Source organism: Vanellus vanellus (assembly GCF_965231255.1).
Source record: "Vanellus vanellus genome assembly, chromosome: 3".
NCBI classification, from domain to species: Eukaryota; Metazoa; Chordata; class Aves; order Charadriiformes; family Charadriidae; genus Vanellus; species Vanellus vanellus.
Window position 1 is genome coordinate 72,894,692 of NC_138907.1, and position 22,231 is coordinate 72,916,922.

Consider the following 22,231-nt stretch of genomic DNA (forward strand, 5'->3'; position numbering starts at 1 on the left):
TCTGTAAAGATGAGTAATATTCCTGTAGTGCAGATTTCACAGCCCAATTCAAAATAGCTTACATTTTTGTAGGTCTTTATTGGTTTGAAGCTCACTGTTAAATGAGGGATAACGAACCAGTGGTCACTATGCATGCATTATTCCTCAGAACAGCATCCTGATACGCTTCTTCAAAACAAATCAGTCACAACACTGGAGTAATTTGAGAGTAATGCAGGCTGCTTGCCTCACACTCCTTGCTCCTACCTCTCCTACAGGCCACGCATCCCACCCCACAGCTGGGGGGCAGCTCAGCCTCCACCACTGCTCAGTTCCTTGCTTTTGCTTCACTGCTGAATCTAATCATTCTCAAAAAAATCCTCTCTTCACTCCTTTGTGGGATTTCCTGACAGTGCCATGAATATAATGCCAATATTACATGTGTTTTAAGGCAATTTCTATGTAATGGTAGTTATATAAAAATGTATGCATAGTCAAGTTTTTCATTGAGGTTTTGTTTCATTGTTGGCAGTGGAGAGAGGATTAGGCATTCAATCAGCTAGAACTGACAACTCCGAGACAAATACTGGACTGATGGTCTGATCCCCTAAGGCAATTTCCATATTTCGGTTTTCTCATTTGGAAGAGAATAACATTATTCTATTTTGTTCACTGAGCAATATCCTACCAATGATGTATTATGAACATACATACCCATTGAGCATACTCTGGGGTTGTAAGTTCCTTTAAAAAGTCTTTATACTGTTAAAATCACCGGAAATAACTTCAAGACACTCAGAATACTTGCGGTAATTTTTTTAACTGTGCAATGCACAGAATTTTATGAGCAAGTAACTTGGATAAACCCACGGTTTTGACTCCAGATGTGTTTTAGTATGCCGTGGAATAAAGTCTACTGGTAAAATAATAGTACAGAAATAGAGTGAGATCCTCCCACCATCCATTTTCTTCTCCTCTCTTGTTATGTTTTTAATGCCCTTTCATCCTGCAGAGACAAACCTTGACTTCTAAATCATGTGTGCTGCTCCCCACCGGTTACCATTTCCCACTACAATATACAGCGGGGGAGCAAAAAATATTATAACCTATGTATTTGTGGTCTCCCCTGTGTTCCCATTAACTTTTAACTACAAAATTTGACTTATGATTAATTTTAATCCTCTAGAGGAGGAGAGCTCAGTACCATTAGCTGCTCAACTTCAACTTTCCACCAATAAAAAATATTTCCTTTAAAATGTTTATAATTATTTAGAACCTAAGCATGTCTTAATCTTACCTAAGAGGAAAAGCATAATATCTGTCTTTTTGATTGGTATTCATTATGGTCTACTATGTAATTACCTTAAAAATGTTTACAGAAGATACTGCTTGCAACCAGCTTTGTATCCCTTTCTATTGTCCCTTCAAGGCATTAGTTTCATATACTATAAAGCACGAGAAAGATGCCTTTATTACCACAATTCATTAGAATGTGCTAAACAGTGCCAAATGAAGAAGCATTTTTTCACAGACAATTATTGTTATTACCTAGTGCAATTTACATTTTGCTGAATAGAAAAAAAGAAAGTTATCTTTTAAAATTAAACTTTTGTGAAAAATAAGTTTGATTCTAAATCACTGTGCAGAAAAAGCCTGAAGGCTCTTTAAATTTGCTACTTTGTATTTGAAATTCATTAACCTGCACCAAGACCAGCTTAACTAATCTTGAATATTTTTGCAAAAATGCACCAGCCTTATCTACCATCTAAGACATCTGCATACAAAAATAAAAGAAATTCTGCTGGAGGAGCTAATTTCCCAAAAATAATCTTCCCTCACTGGGAAATATTTAATGAGTGGATAAAGGACACTATTTAATAGTTTTCATTTTGAATCCCATATTTTAATAGCTGTCAGGATTCAAAAGACAAATGGACAAATTCCCTCCTAAATTGTTGTTGAGCTGCTTCTGAGTTAAGAAAAAGCTGTAGAAGGGTCTGTCTGGAGTAGTCCCCTTTGGGTTTTGGCTAGTGGAAGAGGAAGTCCTGCTGCAATGCAGAGAGGTAAGGAGGCTTCACGCAGGATATTGTTCTGAAACCCACCGAGCCAGATTCCCCACCACTTGCCTAAGTGAGGGGATACCTTTTTTTACTGGTCCAAACCCTTGTACCTGAGGACAATTACTTCTGGTAAACAGCAGGCCATCTCCTTTTCTATCTCCTTGGGGGGAGTACAGAAGGAAGAAGTTGTAGGACAAGAGATTTAGTCCCGATTACCCAAGATGGCCAGCTTCCTGAGCCATTTCCCCCACATGCACACAGTCCGCTGAGCCCAGCATTTGTTGCCAGGACTGTTCTCCAGCACAGAGAAGAGGTCTGTGTGAAAGACTTTCTGTTTGTGCAGGCAGAGTTCAGGGGCTGAGATGACCATCACAATACTTCAGTACAAGGGAGAGAGCAAAGTCACCACCCTTGCATACTGTGTGTAAAATCAATAACATTTGTCCCAATAAGAATGACAAAAGCTGGAGAAGGCTCTGGGGAGGCTGTGAATCAAGGAGTGCTGCAAAAACATAAAATAAATTATGAAAACAGCTTTCTGTGTCTCAGAAACAATGACTGCGGTACAGGTGATGGTAGAACCAGACAGATCAAATTTCAGAACTCTCTAGGTTCAGTGAACAACAGCAATTCACAAATAAAAATAGCACATATTCGAGGAGCTGAGATGCTGTGCCATGATGCTTCTTGAGGACTTCCAAAGCAGAGATGTTATTCATACTGGGAAAAAATCAGTTGCTTTTAGCTACATCTTAAACAAAATAAATGAAAATTATAAGTCTGCAGTGTTAAATTTCAACAGTCAGCTATGATGGCATCGTCACAACTGAAAGTCCAGTGAACTGCAGCACTGACAATATTCTTCAACGTATGCTTGGTTGCAAGGGTCTTTTATGGAAAGTCTGAAATCAAAACCAATGGGGCATGGATACCATTGTGCTCAGAGAGCGATGGCTCATCCCTACAGGTGCTCTTCCTGCACTAAGGTATCTGAGAAGTTGCTTACGTTTTCCAGTGTGGTTTCCCCCAGAGCCACATTCATCCTTTTTTTTTTATCAGATGGACATCTGTATCATCTCCATAAGGTCAGAGAAAAGAGAAACTGACAGTAGAGGAAACAACAATTTATGTGAGGGAAGACAGAAAAAGAAGACCAAAGAAACATACATTAAGAGATGACAATATCTGGTGAGGTATTACTCTCTTTCAGTGACAAACAAAGGCTTCTGCAGTTAGTTCATGAATAGAACAAAGGAAGTAATTGAGGCAAACCTAACAGAAGAGCAGGCTGGATTTGGACCCAAAAGATTATGTGTCAATCACATTTCTGCTCTAAAAATAAATACGGGAGAGAATGTCCAATAGCAAAGACCACATGTCACAAATGTCAAAGATTTTAAAAAATATTTGGCAGCCTGCGCTGTGATTGACTCTGGGCCATCTTTAAGTAAAATAGCAAAAAACAATTACCATCATCAGGGGTTTATGTTAAGGCGCAGTTTGTGTAGTCAAAGAAAATGCAGACTTGATCATTTTTTAAAATGGTGTCAAACAAGGGTGCGTGTCTGTTTGTTTGGCGCTGACGCTAGCTGCGCCGTTAGAACAAGCATGTACACAGGGTAGACAGATACAACACTGGCACTGCCTATCTTGACTGCACATTAGAAGAATAAGATTTTAAATAAAGACATTGCTCTTCCGAGTAACAGAGGGGCCAATTTGCAAGCTGCGGCCAAAAAAGAGATAGGGTTAAAGCTACAACAAAATTTAATTTCTCATAAAGATTCCTGAGGACAAGTTTTCCCCTCTCCCCTTTCCCTGAGTGGACATTTTTACCAGGCCCCTAAGGGATTAACCTGAACCAGCCTTTTCCCTCCTGGCAGCCTAGAAGTGGGCAGCTCCCTCACTCCCTGAAGTCCCCTCACACTGAAGAGAGGCCCTAGTCCTTGCCCAGCTCTTCTGCTCCAGCATCCTCTCCCAAGATAAAGCGGTCCTTTAAGGCAAACCCATATAACACAAGAAATCAGATTACATACTTGGAAAGTGACAGGATTTGGGTTTTTTTCCCCTAGAAGGGAAAAACATTACTAATTGGTAAGGCCAAACTACAGGCCCTCGATCCTACTTCCAATTTAACATTCTGATGTGAAACCTGGAAATCTACCCATGCACAAGAAGGCATCAAAATGCCTTCAGAAGCACATAAATCAGGAAAATACCAGGCAAGTAGGAAATTAATTTTTAATGAATGTTATAGCTGGCCACAGGGTTCAAGAGCACTCTATTTCCAAAGGTATCCAGAAGGAAAACACCAGGGACACATTAAAAACGAAGGCAGAGTCTGTCAATGTCAGCGTATCATTGGGCAGACAAAGGGACATGTAGAAAAGGCTGATGGACAGTCGTCTGTCAAACAGCACGCTGAGAGGAAACGCAACTGTTTTAACAAGAGATAACAGCAAAAGGATGCAAAAGAGAGAACCAGCCTAGACAATGCAGGCAGAGCTCTGCCTGTGCTTAAAGCAATGTTTGGCCATGCAGGAAAGATTCAGAGCTGCCTATTGGCATTTAGGATAAATGAGGATTTAATTCATCACACTGCAGTAATTGATGCAATACACTGACTTGTAGTCAATTCTAGGAAGCTTCTGGGTGTAGTTTGTAATGAAACCACTGAAAAATGGAATTCAGGAGTAGTCAAAGGGAGAATACTTGAGCAGACAATCTACTCTTGTGTCTGAGGAGATCGGAGCAGACAAATTCCAGCTTCATGAGATGTAATAGAAATTCCATTAATTTCGAAAGCATCCAATTGTCTTACAATTGCAAAGAGTTCCCTTAGGGATAGAAACAGAAATAGGACTCTGAACAAACAGCTCGAGATCATTTTTCCTTTTTTTTTTTAATTTTAATCACCAACTCTTTTAGTCATGCAAAACTACCACTTGCAAGTTAGCACAATTCCATACTAGAGGAAAGGAGTCCTCTCTCTTTAAATATTTACAAAACATAGCATTCTAAAATAATCAAGACTCATTTTTGAAGCAAATCTTTGCATAGTATTTGATATGTACTAACATTAAACTAATGATATTGCAGTTCTTAATTATTTGGAACAATTTTAGAAAGAAATATTTTCTGTGTGATTTCATACTTCCCACTTTTGTGTGTGTTTTTCTATACATCTGATAAACAAGGATGGTAAATAGAACACTGAACTGACATCTTTACTCAACAATTCTTTTCCTGTGTTCTTGCAAATGTTGTAAATATACATTTTTATTATGGATTTCAGTAGGTTTCGATCTCTTTTTATTAGCAACTTATCTGAAAGGCACATTCATAAAAAAAAAAAGTGTTTTTTTCTGGTTTTGTAGATTGCGTAAATTTAAAGATAATGTATTCTGTACCAGGTCTCCAATAAGATAAAACATATAATGACATTATACAGTAATTTGGGTATTTTACTGACTTTATATTCTGGCAGTATGTTTCATGCCTCATTTGGTAGAGAACTCATTAGACTAGTGCAAACCATGTTTTAATGCAATAGGTTGAGACTTCTTTCCCAACTAACTTGAGCCCCTGCCTATTTTCTGTGCTTTCATGCTCGAGTTAGTAAATTGCAAACTTTTAACTCTTCCGTTTGCTCTGGTCTCCTTTACATACCATTTATTGGTAGCTTTATATTTTGAGAGAGAATAGAGATGAAAAGCAAATTATCCCCTTGGGCTCAAGGAATAAATTTTGCCTTCATATAATCTGTATTCTTATGGGGCATTATATTTTATTGAGCTTTCAATTTGTGACAAGAGCATTCACTGAAACATGGAAATATCAATATGGAAGAACACCAAAGAGCAAACAGCTGAGAAGTTTCAAACCCAGAGTTTTAGCCATGATTTTGGATTTGATAGCTGAAATCAGTCAGATCTGCTGCTAGGATCTACTGTATTCTAACATCAAACATAAGTAGATTGTTAAAGTGCTTATAAAGTGTAAAAGAACATTACCATTGATTAATTATAGGTGGTGCATATGCATGCATATAGGTATGCATGTGCAGTGATAGGTTTCTTGGTTAACCAAGTGACTATCTCACTGGCGGGAACTCAAGACCGGGTCCTTCAGCAATGCTGTGTTGCAAGCTCCAAGACACCTAAGATATGAGTCTGCCATGGCCCTGGCTCCAATGTTCAGAGAACTTACTGAGTCTAGACAAGAGTGCAGTCAACAATATATTATTCGTGATTACAAAGCAAGAGGTGACAGGACAGTGGTTGCATCATGCACATAAGAGGTGAAAGATGCCAATTCTAGTCTTGAAATATAAATACTTGGGAACAAATTTTGATATTTTTGGAAGAAAGTCTCAAGGACCTGGTTACGTTAGAGGACCTAGAACACACAGAATAAAAACCCCTCTAATATTACGCTTTTTCCTAAAATTACATTCCCAAATAACATCATAGGATCACAGAATATTTGGGACTGGAAGGGACGTCTGGAGGTCATCTGGTCCAACCCCCTGCTAAAGCAGGGTTACCTAGAGCAGGCTGCCCAGATCTGTGTCCAGATGGTTTTTCAATTATGTCAAAGGATGGAAAGTCTCTGGGCAAGCTGAGCCAGTGCTCAGTCAATTACCATGTGATGACTCAGGCTGGGTGGGGTGGTTGCCCCACTGGCCCAGTGGGGAAAAGCCTTTTCCTCATATCCCACCTGAACATCTCTTGCTTGTTTCAGCCAATGCCCCTTGTCTGTCTAGCTCCCTCTTCTCAGCCACCTCCCCACGGGTACTGGGGGGCTGTTGTTAGTCCCCTCAGAGCTGTCTATCCCCAGAGCTGAGCCAGGCTCAGTCCCTCAGCCTGTCCTCACAGGGCAACCCATTTCCAGGGATTACTGACTATGCATTTGTCCTCATTGAATTTAATAAATTTCCCATTGGCCTGTTCCTCCAGCCCGTCCTTGCCCTCGAGCTCATCAACTGATCCTTCCATTTGCTGTCACCTGCAGACTTGATGAGAGCGCAGATCATCTCCAGATCACTGATAGAGTCATTACATGGGACAGGTCCCAAGACAGACCCCTGCAGTACCCCAGTTGTTACCAACCTCCAGGTTGAGTACAATCCATTAATTGCTATCCCCCCGTTGTGCAAATTGTCCCACCACTTCTCAGCTATTCTAACAACTTTGTAGGTTTGTGACAGCACACGGTGCTCAAGATCCTTCTGCTTGATTCTGTGGCTGTGTGCATTTATGTGCATACAGGTAAGAGGGTGTCCCCCTATGTAAATTCTGGACCAACCACTGAACCCCCACAGCCATTGGCATCTCTTTTGTTGCAACTTTTTGGCAAGAGTGAAGCAAGTAATCCGTATTTCAATCCGTCCCAGAGAAGTATTGAGAAAGCTTTATGAGGAAAAATATATGTAATTATCTCCACTGATTTTACTAGGATTTGATATGTCATCACTTCTGATGCAAGTCATACTTTTGCCTTGGGTCCACATGTGCACAGTACATATTGGAGTCAGCTATTATTGAGATGATTGTAACCAAAAGGTGCTGTCACAATAGCACAAGTAGAGAAACAAAATTACAGGAGTAATTTATAGGTCAATAAATATCACAGTTGAAGGAAAAGGAAATGAGCTTGTAGTTATTCAGTCTACAAAACATTAGAGTTCAAACAGTAATGTAGACATGCATAGAAGTGACAGCCAGGAGATATTTTCACTTTGCGCCTGTGGTACCACTTGCACTCTTTTTGTTAATAATTACAGAACAAAAGCACACAGCTACATTAAAAAAATAATTACAAAATGATCTGACAATTAAATACTTCTTCCCTCAAAGAATACATGTCTCCTAGGACAAAATCATTCAGTTCTGGATCAGTTACAAATTACTGACATATACAGATGTCTAATGATCCAAAAATCTAGCAGTTCTGCTAGGCATTGTCTTCCCACCTGCCTCCCAGTGAATTCTTCTGACTCTTTTGGTTGTGAATTCCAATATTCTGGTTCTCCCACATCATGGCATATGGTTTGTTTGGGTCTACATCATTGCTTATGGGGATCTAAAAATAATTTCATGTTGCATCTATGGGTAAACCTTATTATAAATAAAATATCAACCTTTAGGTACAAGTAGAAACAAAAAGCCTCAATAATGAATATAAACAATTTTTGTATATCACATAGCAAAGGACAGTCTCTGCATAACATTTGTTTGGTACTTGTTGGGATGACCTACATAATTTAACTTTGCCTTTTGCTTCTTTTAAGTAATGCAGGCGTCTCATACTCCTGCTGATAAATTCTTTATATTACACCACCATGTCTTCCCTTTACATAATGCATCATGCATGGTGTGGGTTTTTTTGTCATGTGTTTTATACACAGTCCCATGCACTTGTTTTCCCGAGGGAGATGGATTGAAGAAAATACGTGAACAGAAAAGAGAAAGTGTTGGCACAGCATAGCACTTACTTATGCAGGCACGCACAGCACATGTTCTCTTTAACTTAAGTTGTGCAACAGTTGAATAATTCTGGCCCAGCACATCTGGTTTAAAATATTGCAACCACTTAAAAAGTTATACACAAAGCAGGAAAGGAAGTAATGAAAACAGTATTTACTCCAGTCTTCAAACACGACATGTACTTTTTTGAGAAATACTTATTCTGCCAACTTGATTCTCCTTAACTTGCTTATTCAAATTCAAAATTTACAGGTGAAGGTCACATCTGTAACATCCTATCAGGATTTTTGAGTGAAAAGTCATTAAAGAGAAATTGTCTCTCCAGAATACAACAATGCGAAGAGCCAAGTTTGTTTCTTCTTCTCTTTGTCCCTCCTGTGTACTCACTTTGTTTTCCCCACCGTGGATAACATTTTTCAAGAGCCTTTAAGGTACTGTGACCAAGCTGCCAAGTATCCTGAAACTAATTAATCTGTGGTGCATTTGTAAGAAGCAACTGCATCTCATTATAGATATATATTGCTGTAGTGAAAGAGCAGCTTAATCTTTCTAATATGCAGTCTTACAGGGTTTATTACACCGCTTCTGGCATGCTAATTTTTCACTTTTTTGACTATTTCTCTAATGATTGACAAGCATTCCTAAAAAGGTGCTCAGGTGAGCTCACTACTCAGTTTTAATCTACTTGAATAGCGATCATTAGTGCCTGCGAAGTGTAACAGACTAATGCCCAGGTGTGAGGCCTGGGACGGAACCAGAGGACATGGCACTACCTGGTGTCCCGCCACAGCGCCCCACTGGCTCACTGAGTGCTTACCAGCTGTGCTGAAACATCGCAGGTCAGCACACCAAAAATAATATGAAAGGGAGAGATATGACTGTGGTAAGAAACATTACGTGACTGAGATAGATAAATGTTAAAACAGTACCACAAATTACTCTGATTTAAGGTAAGACAACCAGCCATTTGTGACTATTGCACAGATCTGTTGTTGAAATCTGGTGTTACAGAACAATAAAACAGTACTGAGTTGTACTCCATTAATCTCACTGAAGATAAATTCTTCTTCTTCCTATATCCTCTCTTCCATACGCCAGTATTTTTCCAGTGGTACACATTAGTAGCTAAAGAACAGAGTTCTTTGCAGATGAAGTGGAAATCTTAATTTAAAAAAAATGGGGGTCTACAGTTACATTCTGAAATTTCTATTTTTTTAAATATTGCCCTTTCAATATTGGTGTGAAAACCCAAAGCTCTAATTCTTCAATGCGAGCACCGCCTGGATAACTGAGATTTTATATTTGTGTTCATCTTTTCATAATTTAAACAGTTTTTATAAGTGACTCATGCAATCTATGGTACCAACTTCACAAAAAAATTACCGAAAAAAAATCTCAGTAGACTTGAATGTTTGGAAAGTGGCTGCTTTTCACACAAATATCTACAGCTGTCTGCACGCATGACTATCAGTATGCGAATGATATTTCTTTTGTACTTTTCATAATCTTGTTGTTTGGATTTTGTTGGGGTTTTTTTTCCCCTCTACTTGCTTTGTTTCAGTTACTCTATTAGAGGCCGGATCCAATATCATGTGATAGACATTTTTGCGTATCATAAATATTCATTGCAAGAAATCGCAATTGTACCTAACAACTATGCAACCAATTTGGCAACTAATTATAACTAACAAATGCTTGCAGAGAAATGAATGCACAAACCATATACAGAAAAGACGACCAGTCTTACCCATAATGTATTAACAAGGAGTACAATACCCTGCTCCAATCTCTACACAAATATTTGCCCCAAATATAGTTCCCCCAAGACAGTTGTTCTTTTTTCTTAAGTTATTTTTGGTTTGCTATCAGCAATAGCAGTATTCACAATGCACAGCAGAAAATAGCTCATTTAGGAGAATGAATCACCAAACCGTTTCACAGCCTGTCAATATAATATCAATACGGATAATTGTTATTGTTTATGTCATTAACAACACATTCAAATAAAGCTGCTTAACAAAGATACGTTATCAGGTGTGCTACATTGCCATGACACATTCATTCTGGATTCCAGGAGAGATGCAGACTTCAGAGGGAAATCTCTCCTTACTCACTTATCAGGCAGAGCTGTTGAAACCTTGACACTTCCAATTTGCAGAGATCTATGCAAACCTTTCCCTTGGCATGGATTCAAGCCTCCTGAATTTCACTGTGAGCTTTAGGTTTGAATTAGTCCAAACCCCACAGTAACACTCAGCCAAAATTGTTAATTTCTGCCAAATTCGCAGAGCTTTGAATGGTTTCCATTTCTTGTTAAATCAGTGCTGTACAGCTGGCTTAGAAATTGGTTCAGGTTTGGCAGTAAACTCGCAAATTGAATCTGACTCAGTTCTGTACCCACACTAAATCATGCCTATTAAGTGTACACCCGCACGGGGAGCCGGGAGCAGAGCTCCCACTGCGGGGAAACTCTCAGCGGAGCAGCCCAGGGGCAGGTATGAAGAGCACACAGCCCCTTCGGCAGCAGCAAGCGTCCCCTTCCAGCTTGCTCTGTGCTGAAATGACTTAATGGGTGCTACTAAGAGGCACTCATCGGCGCGAGCATACCCTGCTTTCTGCCGTGGAGATTCCTCCTCCCCAGGCACTGTCACGTTTTCATTTTTTACATTTCGTGTAGCTGTTCTGTCCTCATTATGATAGCAATCAATATAGCCCTATCATCTAGCGCTGACTAAATTTCAAGGACAAAAACCTCCAGATACCATTTTTCATCTGGATTAGAGCTGCCTGAGGCAGATCTATAGCTGTGCCAACTACCTGGGGTTCAAGGCTCTGGTTGACAAAGGAGGACCGTCTGCCCTGGGAGAGTGATCGTGGTTGCCACTTCCGTCCCTCTGCTCCCCCCCTCTCTTCCTCCACTCTACGGGTGACAGAGACGTTCACGGGGAGGCCGTGTACCATGTACCACAGTAAGCTGGTGCTCATTTCACATTGCCTCAGTACAACAGGATACAAGCTACCGGAGCCAAGCAAACAGCTGAGCCACCTGACAGGAGGGGTGAGAAGCTCTGAGAAGGAGTGGGCTGAGCAGACGGAGCCAGGAGCGACTTGCGGCTTTCCCCTGTTATAAATCTGCATAATTTCTGAAGATAGCAAGTCAAGTGTCTGGAACTTTAAATCACCTCTGCTCGATCTGTTTGGGGTTTTTTTCCACAAAATGTAAGATGAGATTTGCTAAAAGTCTGACACAATTTTGAAAAATGAAGATTTTCCCATTTTCCAAAAATATATTTTCCAATAATATTCTCCAATATAAACCAAAGTACAGGCAACTAACAAATTTAGCTTTCTGATCCCAAATAAAGCCTTTGTCTTGCTCTCAATGGGCTGTGATTGATGTATATGTTTCACCACCATGAAGAAAAAAAGCATATTAAAATCTCTGCTTGTCAAGATAAAAACGGAGTCCTAAAACCATTTCAAAAGCACTCTTGCTGTAATTTCTATTTACATTTTATCACAAAAAGAACATTGCAATAAATATATCTCTATTTTACACAGTCATTTGTAAAATATTCCCTTATTTGACAACATTCACAACTCCTAAAAAGCAAAGTATATTTAACTGTATCATAAAGTTAGCTGCTTTAGAAAATCCCAGCTGATGCTTAGGTTAAATCTAGTGTCAGTGGCAATAAACTTGAACCCAGTGTGCACCCAAATCTAAGCTGCAAAATCATTTGACTTAAAATAGCAGCAAAGTAATACAAAAGGAAAACAAACATTAAAAAAACTTTAATCTTTGAGTTTCCTTTAGGGGATTGCCTGGGCAAAGCACACAGTCCCTGTTTCCAGAAGCGCTTACAGTAAGGAGTGCACCTGCTCATTGTTTCAGAGGGGTGCAATGCAGATGAACATCCGCAACTGGTCTGAAAACAGAGGGTCTTCATTTATTTTTTATCATTTTTAATAAAAAGAAACCCCAAATCTTTTCTTCATGATGGATGCCTTTGCTAGCAAGCCCAGTGAGGAAACAGCCCTGGAACAGCACCCCAGGAGGGTGTGCTTTGCCTCGCAGGCAGATGCCCCAAGTGGGGCTGTTGGGGGCACCTACAGGACCAGCCACGTGTTGCCTCCATCCACATGGCGACAGAACCCTCCAAAAGGGTTGCACTCAGAGAGTTGAGTTAAATTTGCAAAATAATAAGACACCTGGTGTTTTCACCTCCTTGTACAACATTAGTTAGTCCTCTTTCTGCTCTCTCCCCCCTCTTCTGATCTCTCCCTCTCCTCGCCTCCTCCTCAGCTGCCTTTCTTCCCCAGGCAAATGTCAGAGAACAACTTTTTTGTGTATGGCTGCTAGATGCCACCTTAGTTAAAAGAGTATTGCTGATAATGCTAATAGCGATGAGGAGAACAATAGATTTTATAAGTGAAAAAGTAGACAGTGTTTAGGAAAAGGGTGGGGAGAGAAGAAAAGCCACTTGGCAGGGAGCCAATGGAAGATCATGGATCCCTTCACAGGAGGGACTATCCCCATCTCTTTGGCAGAAGAACGGGAACCAGTGAAGACCGCCTATTCCCATGCTCCTTTGCCTTATGCTTATCCTTCCCCCTTTCCCATTTCTGTCTTGCCAGCCCTCTCCCCTTCCTTCCCCTCACGCTCTGCCCTGGTACTTTGCACTTCGTCCTCACTCTCCTATCTTTTGGGTTCCTTCCCACTTTCTGTGTCTTGGGAACATAGTGTTTCTCACAGTGGAAAAGCCTGTCTTCTCCGTGCTGAGGACGGATGCAATTTCCCTCCCCACCTGAGCTCCCCCGTTGCTCCCCCAAACCTGCCTCCACAGCTCCAGAGGGACCAACTCCCAGCATGGGAGTGTCCTTCTCCAGCAGAAGAGCTCCCTCCCCCAGAGGATCCCTGACAGGAGCTGGCTCGTTGGGGTGAGATGGGCTGCCTGGGAGATGTGTTCACAGCCCACTGGAAGGGTGGGCAGCAGCCCTCGAGGACTCCCAGCTTCTCAGATTTGCAGATGTTAGAGCAAAACGCTAGTTTGTGTTGCTGTGAGGAAAGCTGATGGAAGTGCAGTGATGGGCCCTGAAACCAATGCACATCCCCAGTTAATAGAGATACACGATCTCCTTTGCTGTGTCTCTCCATGTGTATCCCCTCGGGGATGGTACCAAAGGGACTTCAGAGGGAGAGCCCAGCAGGGCAGCACGGATCATGAAGGAACGAGCACTGAGGAGGAAAAGTGCGATGGTTTCTAAAGGGACACCATGTGCCTCAGCCTGTCTGCCTCTTGCTGCTTACAAGAAAGTGCTCCTTAATCAAATGCTTGTATTGAACGGATCCAAATCGTCCTAACGGTAAAGTAGTGCATTTAATATGTTCTTGGTATGCTAGGATGGTTTCCATTAATCCTGCACACAGTATTAAGATTTCAGCCAACAGTCATTCATTGTATTACCACATCCTGGATTTTCTAGTCATTACTTTATCTGCTACATGCCACCATGCATTTTCCAGTTCTGCCCTAGGATCTGTTTACTGCTTTATGCTGAACTTAAACCTTTTTCACATTCATTTTATAAATTCTTATTCCTTTTATAGAATTATTATGCTAATTCCAAGTCAATTTATGATCATTTAAGGATGCAGTTTGATAGTATAACAAAATGTTATTGTTTTCACTAAGTTGTAGCATTTACGATACAGCTATTCTTATGGGAGATTAAACGCCTCCAAATTTAAGAAGGTTATTACATTTTTAATGACAAAATTAAATGACAGTGAGAAGAGAGAGAAATTGATGCATTCATACCAGGAGTAGACAAAGTTTGAAACAATTGAGATGATCCTTTTGACAGAGAGAACCAGGGAAATCATTTTCTACAGTGTTGCACAAGCTTTACATCAAGATAAGCAATGCATGTCATACAACAGAGACATTTCTGGGTTTCCGTCATTAAACTAGAGACAAATCGATGAGAATCTGGCCCAAGAATTTTCATCAAGATTTGAGGACACAGTGTGTAGCTTATGAAAAAAGGACGGTTATTCTGTAATAGAATGGAAGGCTGTTCATGGAGGAAGTTGTTCCAGAATAGCTTGGTTTGCTACACACTCATGTTGATCAGTGTGTACATGCTGACAGTCCCTTATGAACAGGAAAAAAAAAAAAAGAATGGGTGGAGAGAAAGAGGAAAAGAGGACAAGGTGAAGACAGACATAGATCTGTGAAACTGGGAGGCTTTGAAGCAAAAAGAGTAAATCTGATATTAAAAATGGTGAGCAGAATCATCTGATCATGCAGGAGAGATTGTGGCCATCTGTGCATGTGTGCAAAGGGATCTACCATTCTATGTATGCTGCAGTATGGAAGACCATGGAAAAGGGGAGACTATAATGTCCTCTAGCAATTTGTAGAAGTGTGTTACTCTTTGCACAGTCGCTAATACCAGTGTGCTCCCAGCAGGAATGAGGAACGGGACCAGTTAAGCAAGAGCTGGGTTACAAGTTAAAATGAAAAACCTTAACTCAAAAACTCAACAGGAGCAGCAAGACCCTGCCACTCGCACGGGTGATGCCTTGCTCTGAGGAGGGGCGAGGGGGCAGCCCCTGAGCACTGACCGTGGCTGAGGCTGGGCACCCCTCACACGCAGAGGCTGGGCCAGGCAGAGGGATTCCACGGGGCTCTCTGCCACCAGCCCCAAGGCTTCATCCCTCAAAGACAGAAGCGCATGGGGGATATACTACCCCCAGAGAGCTCTTGGAGGTAGTCAAAGGGGATTTTCCTTCCTTCCAAGAGGGGAAGTGAAGCCATCCTACAGAAATCAAAGGATTTGTTGATTTTTCATACTTCAGCAAGAGAGAGTGTGTTTAGCTTTCCCTCCGGCATTGGGTGTAGGAGCTATCCCAACTGAAATGTCCTTGCGTCTCTTCCCCTTTTTTTCCTGCTGTTTTTCTTACTCTGGTCACACAAAGGTAAATTAGTATGCAAGGTGGAAGGCAGAGGGGAATGAGGCAGTCATAGCAGATTTATAAGAGGAGACTTTGGCATCTGGGATAATATGATGCAAACAAGAATTCTGAAGCGCAGAAAGAAACTAGAGCCCTACCCTGCCCCAGAAGAGCGCAAGATAACAAGTCAAAGGGGAAAATTATTTTCCTCAACACCAACCAAAGGCAGGGATATGGACATAAAGACCTTTACATCTTCTTACAGATGGTACTGTGAGTGTACAGTTGAGAATCATCAGCATTAAAGCATGAGATATGAAGGTCACTTATCTAAACTTCCATCCAGCCCTAAGCAATGTAGATGTTAATATACACTCATTACTCTGAAAGCTCAGATGACTCATAAAATGGGAGCTAAAATCTTCCATTTCCCCGCATTATTGTAGCTTTTATTAGTTAAGACTATAATACAGAGCAAATTCTCCCCATCATCAACGTAACTTTTTTTCATGGTATTTAAGAAGCGAGGAGTTAGCAACAAAAATCTCCATTTCATTATTGTTAATTTTTTTATTAGCTGCCATGGTTTTAAGCTGCTCCATCATCCTCCCTCTCAATTACCATGAGTTTATTAACAAAGAGCTATGCAACTACAGCTGCTTTCTGAAATACCACAGCAGTTAATGGGAGCTTCTTAGTAACACCAAAGATTGGATTGCTTTGTCTCAGATCTGCAGAGGCAGGACTTGTCTCCAGGTTGACACCTGAATGTAGGTACTTTACCCACCAAGTTCACATGTTGACATCTTTGGTATCTTACTCTGGAGCTGAATCCCGCTCTAAGCCTTCACTAGTGGGATTACATGGGGTTTTGTTAATATTTCAACAGTATACATGGCAAATTCCAACAAGTCTTATTTTTTTTCCAGGAGAAGGCAATTGTACACAACTGCGTATGAGGGTACACGTGTTGATTGTGCACAAGTATTATGCACTCTAGAGGGTAGCTGTTCTTTTCCCTGTAATGATAAAACTAATAGAGTTTGTACAAGTGTTTTTCTTATTTCCACCCATGAGAGCAAATGATTGTAGTCGATACCTTTGCTATGGCATTACAGCTTTTCCTCTCCAGTTGCCACACTCTGTCTGTGCTGTTTTAGCCTTGTTGTGAATGCCTGTTGCAGTCTCTCTTGCAAAAAGCCACTAGCACCACTAGAAGCAAGGTTGTAACAGGACGATTTATCACTGTCAGAGGTTTTTATTTCATTCTATATCTAAAATAACTGTTATTATTAAAGCACTTTTTTGATCACAAACTATTTACATGTTCACTCTTTGATACTAAGGAAATCAATGTTGGTTGATGAGAAGCTCAGCATCAGCTGGCGCTTGTGGCCCAGAAAACCAACCACGTCCTGGGCTGCACCAAAAGAAGTGTGGCCAGCAGGTCGAGGGAGTGCTGGTGATTCTACCCCTCCACTCTTGTAAGGCTCCACCCGGAGTACTGTGTCCAGCTCTGGGGCCTCCAACATAATGTTGTAGTAAAATTGACATAAATTAGGAAAATGAAATGTGAAATGTAAAATGTAACTGAAGCAACCAAGGAAACCTGCTGCTGCCCAAGTCCTCTGTACTGCCCCAAATCTATTTAATTATTTACCTAAGATTAAAATAGAGAAATAGTGATTTATCTCTGATTTATCCGTGATTTAATTAAGAAGCTAACTACCAGACAATGTAGCATTGTTGATAAGTAGGGTATTCCTGTCAAGAGATTGATGAACTGGAGGCCTGGTCAGCAAACCGAGAAAACCACTTGGAACTGCCAAGATCAGAGGAGAAGTAGGTGAAAGATAATTCCGGCAGGGGGAGATCACAACCACCAACTCATTGACCACCTACCCAAATGATACCACCCACTCAAAAGAGAACAATGGAAGATGAAGGCACAGTCTGCACACTAATTTACATGGGAAGCAAAGAAATCTTGACCAATCATTAAAGAGATGAACAATGAATATGTATTAATTGTTTGAATATGTAATACTCAATGTATAAAAGTGGAGATTTTTGGAACTAAAGTGTGCTCCCATTTTGGGATGAGCACCCCATGTCTGTGCATTAATGGAATAAACTTGGAAATACCTCTGCTCTGTGTGTTACTGGCTTGCACACGGGGTAAAGAACTCAGATTTGGGACAAAAATAAGAAGGACATGGGCCTGTTGGAGCCGGTCCAGAGGAAGACCACAAAGATGATCAGAGGGCGGGAGCACCTCTCCTATGAAGACAAGCTGAGAGAGTTAGGGTTGATCAGCCTGCAGAAGAGAAGGCTCCAGGGAGACCTTATAGCAGCCTTCCAGTACCTAAAGGGGGCCTACAGGAAAGCTGCAGAGGAACTCTTTATCAGGGAGTGTAGTGATAGGCTGAGGGGTAATGGTTTTAAACTGAAAGAGGGTAGATTTACATTAGATTAGGAAGAAATTTTTTACTGTGAGGGTGGTGAGGCACTGGAACAGGTTGCCCAGGGAAGTTGTGGGTGCCCCATCCCTGAAAGTGTTCAAGGCCAGGTTGGATGGGGCTTTGAGTATCCTGGTCTAGGGGAAGGTGTCCCTGCCCATGGCAGAGGGATGGGAAGTAGGTGATCTTCAAGGTCCCTTCCAACCCAAACCATTCTGTGATTCTATGATTATGATTCTATGATTCTATGATTTGTGGGTTTGCAAGAGAAAATTACCAGGGTCATGTAACTTTTTCACAACATATTTTGTATTGTTAGGTGGAAACACAGCACTCTTTCTCCATACAGAGTAATTGCTACCTGTAAAAGGGAACATTTGCTGCTTCCACTGCAAAGGCCATGGTTTCATACTGATTTATCATTTTCTGTGGGTTGTTTAACTCAGTGACTAGTAACTCCTGTAGTCTATTTAAGTGACCCAACAAAGTAGGTAACCTTCCCACTCAAGGTGCCCCTTGACTGGAAATCCACGAATGCACCTCCATTTCCCTACACTGAACACTCAGTCCTCCCACAGTTGTCTGTTAAATCACTCTGGATTGCATTGATAGCTTACTCTCAAGCTTTTATGTCCTTAGAGGATTCCTATAGTTCCATCTCCCTATATACAACAAAACCTTACCTACACACAGATCTTCGTGGAGCTCCCTTAATATCTCACTTCATCATCAAATATCTGAAGTAGGCATATGTGAAAAATAGCAGAGTTTTCCATGGAGATTGGTTTAAACACAAAACTAAATGAAATAATTCAGCAACACTGTGACATCACAGCTTATCTGATCATCCAATGCAATTAATGTCCAAATGATATTTGTCTGGCTTTGAATGCAAAGTCTTTTGAATGGAGAGGGTCATTGTGGTTGGACTTGATGATCTTAAAGGTCCCTTCCAACCTCATCAATTCTATGATTCTATGATTGTGAATAAGACAGACTATGTCTTGGCAAAAAAGGGAGAAAGTAACTTCTTTTGTACTGCCACGTTTAGAACTGCAGAAACCAAACACACAGCCCTTTTGACGAGGAAACTAACCGACCTTATTCCCCAGAGCTTTCCACCAAACTGACTTGCTCTTGATGTACTAGGGGAAGAGTTCCTTCAACCACCTGCTCTCCTAGACCTCCTGTGAATTTAAGTGTGGTCCTGACAGTTTTATTGGGTCAGGACCGCAGTGCTTAGCACCATGCTGGATTCAGTTGCAAGCTTGGCTGATCCCTTTGGCTTGGCTCTCACCTTGAGTGAGGACGCCTCCAGGAAATTTCAGCTCCAGTTCACACTCACGCCAAAGAAATGGGCTGAACATCCAGGCTGAATTATTTTGCCTCTAACAATCACCTTCTGACTACAAAGTTGCTTTGGTCATGTTCTACTTTTTTCTGATTTGACCCTCCACCTCAAAAGTAGCTTTCTGCCAGCACATATAACCTTGTGCCTGCTGACAACACGATGACAATTAAAGCTGGCTCGGTATTGTCATTAAACTGCCACTTAGCATAGCCAAATTTGAGGATAAACTCTTTGCACCTACAATACATTGGCTTATCTTTACCAACCAGAGGGTCCTCATAACACTTTATTCTCCATGCGGAGCCTCAGGTGGCCATCCCTCTGCTGCCACATTCTGACCTGGGCACTCACTAGCAAACACAGGGAGTATCTGCAACATCTTGTATCATAACAGGGGGTCTGAATTTCCTGTTAATTTTTAATTTTTTGTTAAATGAAGCCTACACAGGCCTATTACAAGTAATTCACAATCTAAGAATGTATAAGCAACGTAAGAACTCTGATGGAGTAGACCTTCAAGGCAAAGGATTTCTTTGAGCCATATCTGTCTACACTGGCAGGTGGTGGGAACATTCCACGCACTTTCCACAGGTAAGAATAGCGACTGAATCAGTCAGAGGTGGTCTCTCAAGTCCAGCAACTGTGGAGATATATTTACACCAGCAAAAATAAATAGCATTAAGGTGATGAATAATGGCAACAAACTAAAAGGAAAACATTGTGCTCTCCATTCCTTGATGTCTTCTGGAAGTTATACATTAAGATCTGATCTTGGCTAAAGAACTGGAAGAAACTCTCACCTGACTTCCATAAGAAGCAAAACTAAATGACATACTGGTTTACTTTTGGTTTTAAGATCTAAGACTACCTGTCCTAAAGCCTTGTATAAGATCAAATTCATATTGAGAGCTTTTTTATATGAAGATGCAAAAAAAAAAAAAAAAAGCAAAGTCCTTAACCTGCCCTTGTGCTCTGAAAGAGCAGTGGAGTCCAGTCTGATGCCTCCCAATAACTTGTTGGCTCAGTCTGCAAGTAAAAGTGAAAGCACAGAGCAGACAGGTTTCCTGCCTGCCAGCCCAGCACAATTTTGTTTTTTCCATCACACACAGCGGTAGCAATGCAAAGGTTAGCAGGCCAAAGCGTGCACATGCAGAAAAAAAAAACAGGATCAGGTCCTTTACCAGGTGTCCTATCACAGCAGGGGGAACAGATGGGAAAATCAGCAGAATTTGGATGCACAAAAACGCCGCTTCATTGGGCAGCATGCAACCTATTTGAAAATATGACCTTCCAGAAGAGAGCTTCCCACTGAAATGAGTGGTTTAACATTGCTTTACAGCAAAAGTAAATGTCAATAAAAGAATCTGAGGTAAGCAACAAGTCTGATACTTCTGAGTTTGTTCTTGAAAAGGCAAATTTACAACTGACACAGTCATTAGAAAGTCAATTTGCAGCTGTGACAAACAAGCGAAGAGCCATTCAAGTCACGGTATCACCAATAGTATTAATGATCTTGGTAATGAAAAGCTGATGACTTTAAAAAAGTGTTATCTGACACACAAGATAAATACTATTAAATATGAAAAGTCTCTTTAATTACACATGGCGTTCAGAGGCTTGCAAAAACCAAGCAAATTGGTATGCCGCCATCTCCTTTACCTGTCACTGGGCAGAATAATGCCATCGCTCAATTACTGCCAGCGCCACGGATGACTGAGCCCTGACTTCCAAAGGCACGTGGAGACATGGGCTTCTGTTCTGGATCTTTCCATCAGGAAACCGTAGGGTCAAGGCAACTGCAAAACCGGTGCTGACTACTTCTGTACAGCTAGGTAGCAGAGGTGCTGCAGGTTCCCAGCTACCGAAAATGTTATCACATTTAAATGGTTTTAACTGTGTATTTGTTTTTCCTGTGCAAGAACCTTACAGAGCTTCCTGTGTCATGTTTTTCTCTGAGACACTGATAGTCACAAAGACAGATTGAATCTCTTGAAGGAGAGTTAAAAAGGCACAGTCCGACAGTCGGTTCCTGACCGGGTTTGTAATTTAGAATTCAGCAGCCTTTTGTTTCAGTGCCTGTGATAAACACTCTGCTTAAGTACTTTTAAATGCCCATCCTGCTTCTCAGTAAGATGGCAAATGTCTGTTTAAAAAAAAAAAAAATCCTTCTCAACCTTCACACTTCTTTACACCTGTATTTTTACACCAAACTTTAATACAGCAGATAAAAGACATGGTTTAGTGGTGGTTTTGGCAGTGTTAGATTGATGTTTGGACTTGATGATCTTCAAGGTCCCTTCCAACCCAGACAATTCTATGATTCTATGGAAGATATGAAAGATGAGCCTTTTTCATGGTAATAGGTAATAAGCTTTCTTAATATTTCCAGTGACTCTATTGAGTTCTTTTGGTGAATGAAGTTTAGCCTACTGTCATGAATAACAGAGCCACTTCCTACTACTTCTACTCTACAGTAGAAGCACAGGAGAGAAATATAATTTTATAAAATTGCACCTCTGGCTACATACTCTACTACATCCCATCAACAGCCCCATGTAAGAAGTCTGATCTTCGACCTAAAAAAGCTAAGTCATGTTCCACTAGTTTGGAGGGTAGGCCTGGGTGCGAGGCTTCTCTAGCCGGGAATGGGAGGAACCTTCCAGCCCCAGAAGGATTAAAATCTCGGATGAATGATTTTCTGTATGGTATTTTCTTAAATAAATCAAATTTCAGTTTTGATTAAATTAGACCCTTCATCCATTTATGTCTTAAAGACATGTATAACAATGTGATTTGTCAAATATATGACATGTATAAGTTAAATTTCAATAGCATATACACAGTTATCATTGATATATTAAAAAGCTTACAGTTTCATTTAACAGAGTAAAAATACTCCAAAGGCAAGGTCCTCTGAACAACTGCTACCCAAC